Here is a 16,057-nt window from a genome sequence, read left to right as displayed (position 1 = left end):
TGGTTGTTCAGGCGTTCTCTAAGGGTCTGAGTGGTTTGACCTACATATATTTGTCCACAGGTGCAATTCTAGGACATAAATAACAAAACTTAATGGGGGTAATCCGACTTTAATATATGTATTCTAATTACTGTTATTATATTCTATTAAACAATTCTTTAAATCACTTACATTATCTATCTTTCTACGTTTGGCCAGTTCACCTATCTGAATTCCTTATGTCATGTGACCCCCAACGTCAGCAAGCCGGCTCTAGTGATGAGGTCTCGTTTACAGGCTTCTCCCTGCTTGAGGGAGTGGCCAGGCTCTGCAAACGAGACGTCAGAGCCTCTGGTGCCCTCCCCTCTCCAGCTCTTCTAACACTGCCTCGGCGATGGTATGTGATCGCTCATGCGCGGTACGTACCAGAGCTGAGGTGATCTCTTCTCCGGCAGCAGGGTATGTTTCTCCCTCCTGCACTCACTGGTTAGTGAGTTAGTGTGCTCCCCTCTGCATCTGGGGATTGTATCTACAGCCATGTTATCCCCCAACAACTACACATTCTACAGTTAGCACCCCTGGGAAAAAGAAAAATATTAAATTGTCCATCATATTTATTGCTATAGCTATATGTAATCCATATCTGCCATCAATATAAATATATATAAATATATATATATATATCTAAGCAATATCCATATTGAATATATATATTAGAATAATATAGATATTGCTTAATACAGATACTGATAATGGTACTTTCATACTAGTGTAAGGGTATTTTCACACTAGCGGCAGGATGTATCCGACGGGCTGTTTACCCTGTAGGATCCGCGCTGCCGCTATTTGGCCGTGCCGCTGGACTGCCGTTCCGTCCCTATTGACTATAATGGGGGCGGCCAGAACTGCCTGCCGGATCCGGCATTGCCAGACTGATCTGTCCATCCGCATGACAAACAGATAGACGGATCCGTTCTTGCACTGCATTGGTAGATGGATCCGTCCTTGCAATGCATTTGTAGACAGCTCCGCACCCGGCTCCGTCTACAAATGCTGTCAGTTGTCACACTGATCGGCGGATCCATCAGGTAGCTCCGACGACGGAACTGCCTGCCGGATCCCGCATTGCAAAACAACTAAAGGACGGATCCATCCTCCTGGTCTGCGCGTGCGCGGACCATGATTACTGTGAAAAAGACTGCCAGAGAGATCCATCCATCCGCATGACAAGCGGATAGACGGATCCGTTCTTGCAATGCATTTGTAGACGGATCCGTTCTTGCAATGCATTTGTAGACTGATCCGTTCTTGCACTGCATTTGTAGACTGATCCGTTCTTGCAAAGCATTTGTAGACGGATCTGCACCTGGATCCGTCTACAAATGCTGTAGGTTGTCACACTGATCGGCGGATCCGGCAGGCAGCTCCGACGAGAGAACTGCCCGCCGGATCCGGCATTGCAAAACAACTGAAGGGCGGATCCGTCCTTCCCGTCTGCGCATGCGTAGACCATGAAAAGTGTGAAATAGACTGCCAGACGGATCCGTCCATCCGCATGACAAGCGGATAGATGGATCCGTTCTTGCAATGCATTGGTTGATGGATCCGTCCTTGCAATGCATTTGTAGACGGGTCCGCACCCGGATCCGTCTACAAATGCTGTCAGTTGTCACACTGATTAGCGAATCCGGCAGGCACCTCCAGCTGCAATGTGACAGTTAGATCTTCTGCCAGTGTGAGCTAGGAGATGATCGTGTGACCTCAGCCGTGTTAGCCCCCCCATATCAAAATGTTTGAACAAAACATAGGCAGTTGGTTAGATCTTTGTTAGATCAGGTTAGATCAATTGTTGTTTGCATTAGATCTCATACAGAAGTAGAGATATTAACAGTTATTTGCAGGGGGGGCTAACCCGTCATCAGGCCCCCTCTTATCAAATAATTGACCAAAAAATTAGCTATTTTGGAAGATATTTGGTAGATCAGGTATGATCAACTAGTTGTTTTGTTAGATCTCACATAATTACAGACTTAAGTGATTAATGAGGGGGGGCTAGCCCCCCCACATGCAATTTTCTGGTAAAATTTCTTTCAGGCTAATAGGCCTTCGTTAGATCTGGTAAGATCAAGTAGTTTCAACGTTAGATCTCATATAATTACAGAGATATTTTACATGAAAACACAGATATTAATTTTCTGGTCAAATTTGATTCAGACTAATAGATCTGCATTAGATCCGCTAAGATCAAGTGGTTTCAACGTTAGATCTCATATAATTATAGAGATATAAATATTTGGTATTATGTCACTGGGGGCTAGCCCCCCCACATGCAATTTTCTGGTAAAATTTGATACAGACTAATAGGCCTTCGTTAGATCCGGTAAGATCAAGTGGTTTCAATGTTAGATCTCATATAATTACAGAGATATTTCACATAAAAACACAGATATTAGGTAGTATTAAATAGGGGGGCTAGCCCCCCACATGCAATTTTCAGGTAAAATTTTATTCAGTGAGTCTCTCCTGCAAATATGAGGGAAAAAAAGTCCAGTAAATGAAGATGGAAAGTTCTCTGGACCAAAATGTTCATAAGATATTTGAACAGTTCCCCTGCTACTGATCCATGAGTGGCATAACTGACCAAAATCCGGACCCAAAAGAGAGGTGAAAACTGCTGGAAAAATATCAGTAATTCGTCCACAGACGACTCCTACAGATCCACAGATCTCGCACTGAATCTCCAGCCTCTGAATCCAACCACCGAACCTTCAAAGGAATAAAGACAGATGGTGCAGTACTCTCGGTATCTTCAATAGTAAGGTTTTTATTGTACTTACAATCAAGAAGTGTAAAACTTGCACATATAAAAGGCCCGACCCGGGTTTCGCTGTTCGCTTCGTCAGGGGCTGCGGAATACTGACCGCTGCAAACCATGAGTGGAAATACTCTCCCACCCCGGAACTGAAACGGACTTCCGTAATCAGTCACATGTCAATCACAAAGTCGGCTATTCAGACAATAAAAAGTGCATTCAAAATCACAAATAACAATCACATATAAATACAAATTCATATATAAATATAAATAGACATATAAAATCTTCATGGTATAAAATTCAATAAAAATCCATGTATAAAAATTGAATATATAAAACGGAAATATAGATATCATCTGGATCAAGCCATACAAACTGATTTAATGTCCCACTCAATATTCAGCCCTCGCGGTTGTAAAGTGCCCAACTCAAAAATCCACTTTGCTTCTATTTTGTTAATTTGTGTTGCGGGATTACCTCCTCGCCAATGTTGTTTAACCAGTTCAATACCACAAAATTTCAAACCACTGGGGTCTTTCTGGTGTACTCTCTTGAAATGGGCAGAGACACTATGCGTCTCTAAACCTTTTTTAATATTTCTAATGTGCTCTGCCACCCTTACTTTAAGTTTCCTTAGAGTCCTACCTATGTATTGGAGCCCGCAAGGGCATTCCAACGCATAGATGACCCCCTTAGTTTCACAAGAGATATTACCTTTGATTTTTAAGACAGTTGCATTGGAGGTAGACACAATCTCTTTTATCTTTGACTTTTTCTTTTCGTCCCTAGAGCGGTTCTTACAACATGGGCAAAAGCCGCACCATGTGAACACACTGCAGGCTTTAATAGTGCTGGGAACCTCCTTCACAAAGCTATGCACAATGCGATTCCTAACAGTAGGGGCTCTTTTATAAATAAATGGTGGTTTCTTGGGGATAAGATCTCCAATAATACGGTCATTCTTCAGAACATTCCAGTTCTGATGTATGATCTTTCTAATTTGGGGGCAAATAGCAGAATAGGAAGTGGAGAAAGCAAATTGATATTTATCCCTCATAGTTTCTTTCTGTTCCTTTAAGTCTGTAATTTTATTTTTATTTGTTAGCATATCACTATCCAATTTTATTTCTTCCTTTTGCTCATATAATACTTCTTTTTTATATCCCTTTTCAATGAACCGGTCTATAATAATGTTACTTTGATTATCATAATCTTTAATATTGGTACAATTTCTTCTAATGCGTTTTAGTTGGCCTTTCGGTACATTACATAACCAAGGCTTATAGTGACAACTACTACTTTCAATGTACCCATTACGGTCAGTTGGTTTAAAGTAGGTTTTGGTTACGATTTCATTCTCCTCTAATCTGATTTCAAGGTCTAAAAAATGAATGACGGTGTTGCTTATATCCTCCGTGAATTTTATATTCCATTCGTTTAAATTCAGATGCGAAATAAAATTCAACAGACCCTCCTTTGTGCCATACCAAATGCCAACGCAATCATCAATATATCTCCTCCAAAACTGGAGGCTGCCGCCCTCAGCGTCTCTTCCCAGGGCAGGGGAGATGGTAAAATGCTCCCAATATGACATAAACAGATTTGCAAAACTAGGTGCAAATTTCGCACCCATCGCCACACCAGATACCTGTAAATAATAATAATCGTCGTACCAAAAATAATTATGTCCCAAACAAAACCGTATACAATCCAGAATAAATGTTTTATGAGCCTCACTCATTCGTTCGTCACTATCCAGAAAAAACTTAACTGCATCTATACCAATATTATTGGGTATTATAGTATATAATGATGTAACATCCAGTGTCATTAAAAGGGTATTATCTGGGAATTTATCAAAAGCTTTTAACAATTCCAAAACATGCCCTGTATCTCTCAGATAATAGGGGGTGGTGGTAACAAATCGTTGTAAAAAAATATCTATATATTCAGAAACACGGCTGGTAATTGAGTCAATACCGGAGACTATCGGTCTGCCTGGGGGGCGCTCTACATCCTTGTGTACCTTTGGCAGGTAATAAATAGTTGGAGTTTTGGGATATAGGTTATTCAAATATTGGTGTTCCTTCTGATTAAGGACACCTAGAGCTAGCCCTCTATCAAGAAGTATTTTTAATTCTTTTTTATAATCACTGACCGGATCTTTTTTTAGTCTCCTATATGTGTTGACATCACTCAAAATTCTTTGCATTTCCGCATTGTAATCTGTTATATTTAATACCACTATCCCTCCCCCTTTATCGGCCGGCTTAATTATTATTTGGTTATTTTGTTCTAAACTCTTCAAAGACTCTTTCTCTTTTTTGCTCAAATTATTATATTTCATGCCCCTTGTATCTATTTGATCAAGCCCCTTCAGAACCCCTTGTTTAAAAGCCTCAATACATTCATTTTCTTTATTATCTGGATAGAAGGTAGATTTATTCCTAAGGTCTGTATAAATCCCTGTTCCATCCGTTTGGGGTTTTTTAATAGGATTACTCGTCAGATATTTGCGAATGTTCAATTTTCTGATAAAACGATGTAAGTCCAAATAGGTCTCAAACTTGTTACCCCAATAAGTGGGGGCAAACTTGAGACCCTTATCGAGGACCGACCGCTCATCAGACGGTAGAACATGAGAACTAAGGTTATATATTCCTAGTGATTCCCCCTGCCCTTCTTTGCATCGGGGCTTATTGTGTCTCTTTCCTCCCCTGTTGCCTCTGTTTCTCTTTTTTTCTTTCTCGGTGTATCGTCCTTCTTTTGTGGCATTTGTGGTGTTTTTCCATTTATTAACTTGTGTGGAAAATTTTCATCATGGACACTATTGTCAGAGAATTGACAATAGTGTCCATGATGAAAATTTTCCACACAAGTTAATAAATGGAAAAACACCACAAATGCCACAAAAGAAGGACGATACACCGAGAAAGAAAAAAAGAGAAACAGAGGCAACAGGGGAGGAAAGAGACACAATAAGCCCCGATGCAAAGAAGGGCAGGGGGAATCACTAGGAATATATAACCTTAGTTCTCATGTTCTAACGTCTGATGAGCGGTCGGTCCTCGATAAGGGTCTCAAGTTTGCCCCCACTTATTGGGGTAACAAGTTTGAGACCTATTTGGACTTACATCGTTTTATCAGAAAATTGAACATTCGCAAATATCTGACGAGTAATCCTATTAAAAAACCCCAAACGGATGGAACAGGGATTTATACAGACCTTAGGAATAAATCTACCTTCTATCCAGATAATAAAGAAAATGAATGTATTGAGGCTTTTAAACAAGGGGTTCTGAAGGGGCTTGATCAAATAGATACAAGGGGCATGAAATATAATAATTTGAGCAAAAAAGAGAAAGAGTCTTTGAAGAGTTTAGAACAAAATAACCAAATAATAATTAAGCCGGCCGATAAAGGGGGAGGGATAGTGGTATTAAATATAACAGATTACAATGCGGAAATGCAAAGAATTTTGAGTGATGTCAACACATATAGGAGACTAAAAAAAGATCCGGTCAGTGATTATAAAAAAGAATTAAAAATACTTCTTGATAGAGGGCTAGCTCTAGGTGTCCTTAATCAGAAGGAACACCAATATTTGAATAACCTATATCCCAAAACTCCAACTATTTATTACCTGCCAAAGGTACACAAGGATGTAGAGCGCCCCCCAGGCAGACCGATAGTCTCCGGTATTGACTCAATTACCAGCCGTGTTTCTGAATATATAGATATTTTTTTACAACGATTTGTTACCACCACCCCCTATTATCTGAGAGATACAGGGCATGTTTTGGAATTGTTAAAAGCTTTTGATAAATTCCCAGATAATACCCTTTTAATGACACTGGATGTTACATCATTATATACTATAATACTCAATAATATTGGTATAGATGCAGTTAAGTTTTTTCTGGATAGTGACGAACGAATGAGTGAGGCTCATAAAACATTTATTCTGGATTGTATACGGTTTTGTTTGGGACATAATTATTTTTGGTACGACGATTATTATTATTTACAGGTATCTGGTGTGGCGATGGGTGCGAAATTTGCACCTAGTTTTGCAAATCTGTTTATGTCATATTGGGAGCATTTTACCATCTCCCCTGCCCTGGGAAGAGACGCTGAGGGCGGCAGCCTCCAGTTTTGGAGGAGATATATTGATGATTGCGTTGGCATTTGGTATGGCACAAAGGAGGGTCTGTTGAATTTTATTTCGCATCTGAATTTAAACGAATGGAATATAAAATTCACGGAGGATATAAGCAACACCGTCATTCATTTTTTAGACCTTGAAATCAGATTAGAGGAGAATGAAATCGTAACCAAAACCTACTTTAAACCAACTGACCGTAATGGGTACATTGAAAGTAGTAGTTGTCACTATAAGCCTTGGTTATGTAATGTACCGAAAGGCCAACTAAAACGCATTAGAAGAAATTGTACCAATATTAAAGATTATGATAATCAAAGTAACATTATTATAGACCGGTTCATTGAAAAGGGATATAAAAAAGAAGTATTATATGAGCAAAAGGAAGAAATAAAATTGGATAGTGATATGCTAACAAATAAAAATAAAATTACAGACTTAAAGGAACAGAAAGAAACTATGAGGGATAAATATCAATTTGCTTTCTCCACTTCCTATTCTGCTATTTGCCCCCAAATTAGAAAGATCATACATCAGAACTGGAATGTTCTGAAGAATGACCGTATTATTGGAGATCTTATCCCCAAGAAACCACCATTTATTTATAAAAGAGCCCCTACTGTTAGGAATCGCATTGTGCATAGCTTTGTGAAGGAGGTTCCCAGCACTATTAAAGCCTGCAGTGTGTTCACATGGTGCGGCTTTTGCCCATGTTGTAAGAACCGCTCTAGGGACGAAAAGAAAAAGTCAAAGATAAAAGAGATTGTGTCTACCTCCAATGCAACTGTCTTAAAAATCAAAGGTAATATCTCTTGTGAAACTAAGGGGGTCATCTATGCGTTGGAATGCCCTTGCGGGCTCCAATACATAGGTAGGACTCTAAGGAAACTTAAAGTAAGGGTGGCAGAGCACATTAGAAATATTAAAAAAGGTTTAGAGACGCATAGTGTCTCTGCCCATTTCAAGAGAGTACACCAGAAAGACCCCAGTGGTTTGAAATTTTGTGGTATTGAACTGGTTAAACAACATTGGCGAGGAGGTAATCCCGCAACACAAATTAACAAAATAGAAGCAAAGTGGATTTTTGAGTTGGGCACTTTACAACCGCGAGGGCTGAATATTGAGTGGGACATTAAATCAGTTTGTATGGCTTGATCCAGATGATATCTATATTTCCGTTTTATATATTCAATTTTTATACATGGATTTTTATTGAATTTTATACCATGAAGATTTTATATGTCTATTTATATTTATATATGAATTTGTATTTATATGTGATTGTTATTTGTGATTTTGAATGCACTTTTTATTGTCTGAATAGCCGACTTTGTGATTGACATGTGACTGATTACGGAAGTCCGTTTCAGTTCCGGGGTGGGAGAGTATTTCCACTCATGGTTTGCAGCGGTCAGTATTCCGCAGCCCCTGACGAAGCGAACAGCGAAACCCGGGTCGGGCCTTTTATATGTGCAAGTTTTACACTTCTTGATTGTAAGTACAATAAAAACCTTACTATTGAAGATACCGAGGGTACTGCACCATCTGTCTTTATTCCTTTGAAGGTTCGGTGGTTGGATTCAGAGGCTGGAGATTCAGTGCGAGATCTGTGGATCTGTAGGAGTCGTCTGTGGACGAATTACTGATATTTTTCCAGCAGTTTTCACCTCTCTTTTGGGTCCGGATTTTGGTCAGTTATGCCACTCATGGATCAGTAGCAGGGGAACTGTTCAAATATCTTATGAACATTTTGGTCCAGAGAACTTTCCATCTTCATTTACTGGACTTTTTTTCCCTCATATTTGCAGGAGAGACTCACTGACATTTACTTTGTATTTAGAGCGCGGTTCCCGCATCCTTTAACTTTATCTTATTTAGGAGTTTGACCCTACTCCCTTAAGGGCACCGCTGCTATTGTCTATTTCCATACCAGTTAACACTATATATTTTTCCCTAAAATTTTATTCAGGCTAATAGGCCTTCATTAGATCCGGTAAGATCAAGTGGTTTTAATGTTAGATCTCATATAATTACAGAGATATAATGGATATTTGGAATTACATAAGGGCGAGCTAGCCCCCCTATTTAATACTTCCTAATATCTGTGTTTTCATGTGAAAAATCTCTGTAATTATATGAGATCTAACGTTGAAACCACTTGATCTTACCGGATCTAACAAAGGCCTATTAGCCTGAATCAAATTTTACCAGAAAATTGCATGTGGGGGGGCTAGCCCCCCCGACGTAAAATACCAAATATCCATAATATCTCTGTAATTAAATGAGATCTAATGTTGAAACCACTTGATCTTACCGGATCTAATGAAGGCTTATTAGTCTGCATCAAATTTTACCCGAAAATTGCATGTGGGGGGGGCTAGCCCCCCTATTTAATAATACTACCTAATATCTGTGTTTTTATGTGAAATATCTCTGTAATTAAATGAGATCTAACATTGAAACCACTTGATCTTACCGGATCTAACGAAGGCCTATTACTCTAAATCAAATTTTACCCGAAAATTGCATGTGGGGGGGCTAGCCCCCCCTCATTAATCACTTAATAAGTCTGTAATTATGTGAGATCTAACAAAACAACTAGTTCATCATACCTATTCTAACAAATATCTGACAAAATAGCTAATTGGTCAATTTTTTGATAAGGGGGGGCTGATGACGGGTTAGCCCCCCCCCCTGCAAATAACTGTTAATATCTCTACTTCTGTGTGAGATCTAATGCAAACAACAATTGATCTAACCTGATCTAAAAAAGATCTAACCAACTGCATATGTTTTGTTAAAAATTTTTGATATGGGGGGGCTAACACGACTGAGGTGATCGTGTGTGTTATTTTTTTAATGCAAAGTGCAGAGCAGGGTGAGGGAAAGGTCAGGTTGTTCACGCCCAGAAATATTCATGAGGCAGAGCTCAGGCTTTGTTGTTATACGCCCCCTCAGCATGTACTTCAGCATGTAAACACAGCAATGACAGAACCATGAAAAGGTGTACATATGGGTTTTAACTTGATGAAATCTAGCTTAACAAAATTATGTGTATATCCTGATGGGTTTTAAGAGTTTTTTTTTTTTTCATTATGTTGGCTTGTAAAAGCCAACATACTGTTATTCGACAGCCGAAAAGCGTTTCAGCTTATTATTATTCTTAGCCGCGTTTTCTATACGCTACTCCTCCTACAGTTTTGGGGCTACATACCCCAAACTTTCTACACTTCTTCGACCTATAGCAACTCGAGTTGCTTGTGCTTTAATAAGCGATCCCACCCCCGGGGCCCCCGTGGCGGGCCCCGGAAGCCCCCTTTTTTCCCATAGACTTTGACAGGGTACATTTTCAAATCGCTCCAACTCGCCAGGCTTTGAGGCTAAAGTCTCCAAACTTGGGTCACTTAGTCATGGGGTCAACCCGAAAATTTTGGCCACATTTCGGGGCCCCCAAAAAATGGGCGGGGCCACACAGAACCAATCAAAATCCCCCCATTGACTGTAATGAGACCTTCAAATTGCTACTCCTCCAACATTTTTAGGAGTACAAATTCCAAACTTTGCAGACTTGGTCGGCACCCACCCGAGTACCTTGCTTGTGCTTTGTTACCCGATCCCACCCTCTGGGCCCCTGGCACAGGGCCCCCAAAATCCACGTTTTTCCCATTGACTTTGACAGGGAAAATTTTCAAATCGCTCCCAGTCGCACAGATTTTAAACTAAAGTCACAAAACTTGGGTCACTTAGTCATGGGGTCAACGCGCAATTTGTTAGAACATTTCGGAGACCCGAAAATGTGGGCGGGGCCACACAGAACCAATCAAATTCTCCCCATTGACTACAATGAGACGTTCAAATCACTTCTCCTCCCACAGATTTAGGAGAATAAATACCGAACTTTGCACCCTTGGTCGGCACATACCCGACTATCTTGCTTGTGCTTTGTTAATTGATCTCACCCTCCGGGCCCCTGGGGCGGGCCCCCGAAAACCTCTTTTTTTCTCCCATAGAGTTTTATTGGAAAAATGCAAACGTTTGTCACTCATACAGCTTCGGTGTGAAACTCACCAAACTTGGGTCACTTAGTCATGGGGTCAACCTGAAAATTTCTGTCACATTTTGGGGACATTAAAAAGTGGGCGGAGCTACAAACAACCAATCAGATTTTCCCCATTGACTTCAATGAGAAACCTTTAAATTGCTGTCATTCTCACAGTATTTAAGCCAGAATACCCAAACTTGGCACCGTAGGTCATTGGGTGACTGGATTCCAAAAATTATGAAAAAGTGGGCGGAGTCTACAACGGCCAATCAAATTTCAGCCATTTGTTTAAATGGGAAAACTTCAAACTGCCGCTGCTCTTAGACTGTTAATGGCAGGCTCCCCAAACTTGGTACAGTTGGACAATTTAGGATTAGGATTAAAATTTTGAAAAGTGGGCGGGGCCAAAAACAACCAATCAGATTTCTTTCATTGATGTCAATATGGAAAAAAAAAAATTCAGAAAATTGAAAAATGCTGCCATGATTGATGTCTCGGGCTTCAGATCGCTGAAATCAGGTGATAGATTACTTTGGAATCAAAAATTTAAAAAGTGGGCGGAGCCAACAACAACAAATCAGATTTTCCCTATTGACTTCAATGAGAAACCTTTAAATTGCTGTCATTCTCACAGTATTTAAGCCAGAATACCCAAACTTGGCACCGTAGGTCATTGGGTGACTGGATTCAAAAAATTATGAAAAAGTGGGCGGAGTCTACAACGGCCAATCAAATTTCAGCCATTTGTTTAAATGGGAAAAATTCAAACTGCCGCTGCTCTTAGACTGTTAATGGCAGGCTCCCCAAACTTGGTACAGTTGGGCAATTTGGATTAGGATTAAAATTTTGAAAAGTGGGCGGGGCCAAAAACAACCAATCAGATTTCTTTCATTGATGTCAATATGGAGAAAAAAAATTCCAGAAAATTGAAAAATGCTGCCATGATTGATGTCAGGGGCTTCAAATCGCTGAAATCAGGTGATAGATTACTTTGGAATCAAAAATTTAAAAAGTGGGCGGAGCCAACAACAACAAATCAGATTTTCCCTATTGACTTCAATGACAAACCTTTAAATTGCTGTCATTCTCACAGTATTTAAGCCAGAATACCCAAACTTGGCACCGTAGGTCATTGGGTGACTGGGCTCAAATTTTTTTTAAAAGTGGGCGGGGTCTACAACGGCCAATCAAATTTCAGCTATTTGTTTAAATGGGAAAAATTCAAACTGCCGCTGCTCTTAGACTGTTAATGGCAGGGTAATAAAACTTGGCACAGTTGGTCACTGGCGGACTGTGACAATGTATATCTCATTTTGGGGACGCTAAAAAGTGGGCGGAGCCACAAACAACCAATCAGATTTTCCCTATTGACTTCAATAAGAAACCTTCAAACAGCTGCCATTCTCACAGTTTTTAAGCCACAGCACCCAAACTCGGCAGGGTGGGTCAGTGTGAGGCAAAGGTCAAAATTGATAAAAGTGGGCGGAGTCTACATCGGCCAATCAAATTTCAGCCATGTGTTTGAATGGGAAAAATTCAAACCGCCGCCGCTCTTAGACTTTGATTGGCACAGTCTTCAAACTTGGCGCAGTTGGTCACTGGAGGACTGGGATTAAAATTCAAAAAAGTGGGTGGAGCCACCAGCAGCCAATCAGACGACAAGCCAACATCTTGTGGTTTCTTCAGAAACGACACATTCTAGTTAACTCTGATAACCCTTTAAGGAACAGTTCATGAGGCTTTTGATGGAGAATTCTTCCTCTGTAACATTGCTCTCCCTCATTCCCAATTATCGCTGATTGTCTATCCCCTTTCATCCCCAGTTGTCACATCCCCTCTATGATTCAGTCCCCGCCCATCTCTTCATGCCGCTCTCTCATCCCCTTATTCAGCCCATCACTCTCGTCCCCACCCCATCACCCCCATCGCATTACCCAGTTCCACCCACCCCACTTCCACATCCACATTGATGCACCGACTTCTATTCTCAGCCCTCTCAATCGGGTCACCAGGCCCGCCCACTCACACACCCACTCGACCATCAACGTACCAGCAACTTGCTCCGCCCATTAGGGGCGGTCGCGCCAGCGCTGCCCCACCCAGCCGCCTTGTCCCCGCCCACTTTGCCTCCTCTTTGCCGGCCCAGCACTTGCTCCCAGCACACAGCATCTGGACGCTGCACGTGCCAGAAGCAGAGGAGCACACATCACTGTGAGTACACCAAACACAACACTTAGCCCCAGATCACCCCCCATCACCCCAATTAACCCTTTGATCACCCCTGTCAATCACTAGTGAAAGGGAAAAAAGTGATCAGTGTAAACTGTCACTTTTTTTTTTCACTAGTATTGACGGTTAGGTTTTAGGTTAGTTTAGGCCCCTTTGTTAGGTAGTTAGTGTGGGTTAGTGCCCAGCCCACCGCACCGCAATCACTCATTCGCTGATTAGCGTATCGCTAATTAGCATTGGTACTTTTATAGTATCTGTAAGTGATCAGAACTGATCGCAGTCAGATCTATAATAGTATTAGTGTCACCTTAGTTCGCCCTCCACCCAAAATGCAGTGTTTGCCCGATCAGGCCTGATTGGTCGCCCACACGTGTGTTCACCCAAGCCCGCCCCGTCGCAGTGACAAAATTTGTATTTATTTTTTATCACTGCACAATCACTTTACAAGTGCTATGGCGATAAAAAAATATCAAAACATATATATTTTTTTTTATCAATCGCATCGGCTTCCGGTACTTCTCTAGCCTCCCATTTGTAAGACAGGCTTGCTTTTTTTCTTGGGTAGTCTCAGGGAATACCCCCTAAATTTTGTTGACCAAATGGCAAGTAAGGGGTATTCTTCTGAAGAGGCCTACAGGCTTCTGACCCAGTCAGATGAGGAATGGGAACCCTCATCTTACGAATCCAGCGGGTCAGAATACAAACCTGTTTATTAAGCAGTGGCAGTCTGACCCAAAGTTCGGACGATGAGGTTAAGGTCCGTGATACCACCAGTCGTACCCAGCCCCGTGTTGCTAGACCACAGGTTGCGCAGGATCCGCTTCAAGGGCAGCAGAGTGGGGCTGGTGCTGTCAGATTACGTGGTGAGGCATAAACCAGCAGCGCAGGCCATCCTGGACCAAGTACCAGCACTGTCGTAGAACATGGTGAAGTATTGAGCACCAGAAGGGCAGTTAAAGCTGGTACGTGCATTAGTTGCCCCGTCGCAGCCACCGCACAGACAGGCCCGTAGAGCCCCTAGAGTCCCTGAGGTGCTAGCAAACCCTGATTGGCAGCCCCCAACTTCAGCCGCACCAGTAGTTCCCCCTTTCACTGCCCAGTCTGGGGTTCGGGTTGAGACAGGTCAGATCGGATTGGCACTAGGGTTTTTTTAGCTGTTCTTGACTGCAGAGCTCTTGGACTTAGTCGTCGCAGAAACAAACCGGTATGCCACTTAATTTATAGCCACCAACCCGGGAAGCTTTTATGCCCAGTATTTCCAGTGGAAACCCGTCCAAGTTTCCGAATTTAAAACTTTTCTGGGCCTTCTCCTCAACATGGGCCTGACAAAAAAGCATGAATTGCGGTGATATTGGTCCACGAACCCAATTCATCACATGCCCATGTTCTCTGCTGCCATGTCCAGTGACAATAGCACCTCTCGTCCCAGAGGCCACCCAGCTTTTGACCGACTCCACAAAATTCGGCCCCTCATAGACCACTTTAACACCAAATTTGCAGATTTGTATACTCCTGAGCAAAACATCTGCATAGACGAGTCCCTGATACATTTTACCGGGTGCCTTGGCTTCAAACAATACATCCCAAGCAAGCGCGCCCGGTATGGGGTCAAATTGTATAAGCTCTGTGAAAGGGCCACAGGCTATACGCACAAATTTTGTGTCTATGAGGGTAAAGATCAGACCCTGGAGCCGGTCGGTTGCCCTGACTACCTGGGGAGCAGTGGGAAGACAGTCTGGGACTTGGTGTCACCCTTATTTGGCAAGGGGTATCATCTTTAAGTGGACAATTTCTATACGTGTGCCCCTCTTCAGGCATTTGTTTCTAGAAGAGATTGGCTGCTGTGGCACCGCGCGACCTTGTCGCCAGGGCTTCCCCCAACGGCTCGTTACCACCCGTCTTGCAAGGGGGGGAGAGGGCAGCCTTGTGTAACGAAGAACTGCTCGCGGTGAAATGTAGAGACAAGCGTGAAGTTTACATGCTCTCCTCCATTCACGCAGACACGACAATCCAAATAGAACGAGCAACCAGTGTCATTGAAAGCCCCTCTCGGTCCACGACTATAATTTGCTCATGGGAGGGGTGGGAGTTTTTTTTTACCTTCTAGGTGGACCAACCGATGAACCAGCTGCAGCACTAATGTGCATTCTGATAGAAGCATTGCGCTGCTGTCAGATTACACAAGTCGTGTATGCGGTGCTGCAAGGCGAGATTTCTCCTCTGCAGTAAAAAAGATATGTTTGTCGAGGCTTATGAGCTGTGCGGCGGTGCTTTTACAAACACTTTGCATATCATTTTTTTTTTTTTTAATCCCGGCAATGATCTATTCATCCACATCGATCGGTGTGAATGGAGAAATCGGGTTTGCCAGGGCATACGAGCTGTGTGGGTTTGGATGTTGGGCGGAGCTCCTATGTCCTGGCAGACGCCTTTCCCCTCTTTTTTTTTTTTTTTTTTTTTTTTGGGCACATTTTTTGGCAGAGATTTTTTCATCCACATTGATCGATGCGAATAATGAAATCTGTGCCGTTAATTTTTTCTTTCAGCCCAGAGGCTGAACGGAAAAAAAAAATCTTACCCGTATGCTCAATATAGGGAGAATAGCGGAAACTCCTAATGCTGGCTATGCATGTAATTATTGCGGAGACCCTCAAATGCCAGGGCAGTACAAACACCCCACAAATATCCCCATTTTGGAAAGAAGACACCCCAAGGTATTCGTTGAGGGTAATATTAAGTCCATGAAAGATTGAAGTTTTTGTCCCAAGTTAGCAGAATAGGAGACTTTGTGAGAAAAAAATCAATAAATAAAAATTTACGCTAACTTGTG

General features: G+C 41.8%; 1 protein-coding gene across 1 annotated transcript in view; it reads left to right on the top strand.

Annotated features, from left to right (window-relative positions):
- The window catches only part of LOC122920076 (low-density lipoprotein receptor-related protein 5-like), an 833,413-nt gene that overhangs the window by 252,437 nt on the left and 564,919 nt on the right, over positions 1-16,057 (top strand).

Source organism: Bufo gargarizans, chromosome 10 (genome assembly GCF_014858855.1).
Source record: "Bufo gargarizans isolate SCDJY-AF-19 chromosome 10, ASM1485885v1, whole genome shotgun sequence".
NCBI lineage: Eukaryota > Metazoa > Chordata > Amphibia > Anura > Bufonidae > Bufo > Bufo gargarizans.
The sequence above is the reverse complement of the archived record's forward strand: the minus strand, read 5'-3'. Positions and strand labels throughout refer to the sequence as shown.